Source organism: Octodon degus, unplaced genomic scaffold (assembly GCF_000260255.1).
Source record: "Octodon degus isolate 3935 unplaced genomic scaffold, OctDeg1.0 scaffold00056, whole genome shotgun sequence".
NCBI lineage: Eukaryota > Metazoa > Chordata > Mammalia > Rodentia > Octodontidae > Octodon > Octodon degus.
Window position 1 is genome coordinate 7,477,436 of NW_004524632.1, and position 1,031 is coordinate 7,478,466.

The window sequence follows — 1,031 nt, forward strand, 5'->3', positions numbered from 1 at the left end:
CCGCCGCCCGCCGCCCGCCCTAGGCCGCAACCCGCCTCCCTCACCGCGTGAGCCTCGGCCCCACAGCGCCGCACCCCTCAGGAAAAGGAACGTGCCCGGTACCCGCTGCACAGCCCGACGTCCGCCGCTGCCGCCACGAGAGCCCCTCGGCCCAAGTCCCGGCCTAGCCGCCGCCGCCACAGCCGGCCGGCCCAGAGCTCCCAGCCTCCGCTTCCCTCCCCGCCCCCTCCTTCCCCGCACTCGGAAGCCCGGCCGACGTGCCCGCCCTCCAAGCAGCTTGTCCAATCACTGAGCCCGGGCCTCGGCCGTCTCCGGATGTCACCCTGATTGACAACAGAGAGCGCCCAATAGCTGAGCGGGCTTCCTCTGTATCCACCAAGGTTGATGTCCGCTGCCCAATGAGTGCCTACTCCCGCCCCGTGGCGTGGGCCCACCAATGGATGCGGTGAGGGCCGTGGTGTCCAGGGCGTTCTTGCCAGGTAGTTACAGGTGCAATCTCTTTTGCTCCTGTAGATGAGGCCCAGAGGCATGGGACAGAAGGCGGTGTGACAGGCGCCGGAGTGCGGAATGCCCCCTTTAAGGGTTCCCACCGTGACTTGCAAAAGCCTAGCGAGGCGCACAGTGGACTGAGACGAGGCACGGAGCATGTGCTTCTCCTACTGGTGACGCACGTCCCGCCATCTTGGGTGCTGGCGACGGAAACCCGGATCTGGCTACCTCTCTCGCAGGCCTCGTGTAGCCACCTGGGCAGGGACCACAGCCCCCACTTGGTGGCCCAGGCAAAGGTCACTTGGAGGGAACACTCTTGTGGACTGGTTGTCAGTACTGTTTTTGTTTCAGAAAATGGCACAGAAACAAGGTTTTATTTACATTTGATTTATTTTTTGAGACAAAGTCTCAACTGCTTTGAACTCACAGTGTAGCCCAGCTAGCCTTGAACCCGTGGTGACCCTCCAGCCTCAGGCTCCCGAGTGCAAGGGCACCATACCCAGCAACCTTTTTTTTTTTGAGATAGGGTCAAGGTTTGCAGT

The 1,031-nt window shown here is 62.1% G+C and overlaps 1 protein-coding gene across 3 annotated transcripts in view; it reads right to left on the reverse strand.

The window, feature by feature from the left end:
- The window catches only part of Nfe2l1 (nuclear factor, erythroid 2 like 1), an 11,132-nt gene extending 10,904 nt beyond the window's left edge, over positions 1 to 228 (reverse strand). Inside the window, exon 1 of one of the 3 annotated variants that reach the window (XM_023717952.1) lies at positions 45 to 228. The gene's annotated coding sequence lies outside the window, so the exon portion shown is untranslated. The remainder of the gene's footprint in view (positions 1 to 44) is intronic. The other 2 variants (XM_023717951.1, XM_004633665.2) reach the window with 2 other exon arrangements.
- Between the last annotated feature and the right edge of the window lie 803 nt (positions 229 to 1,031).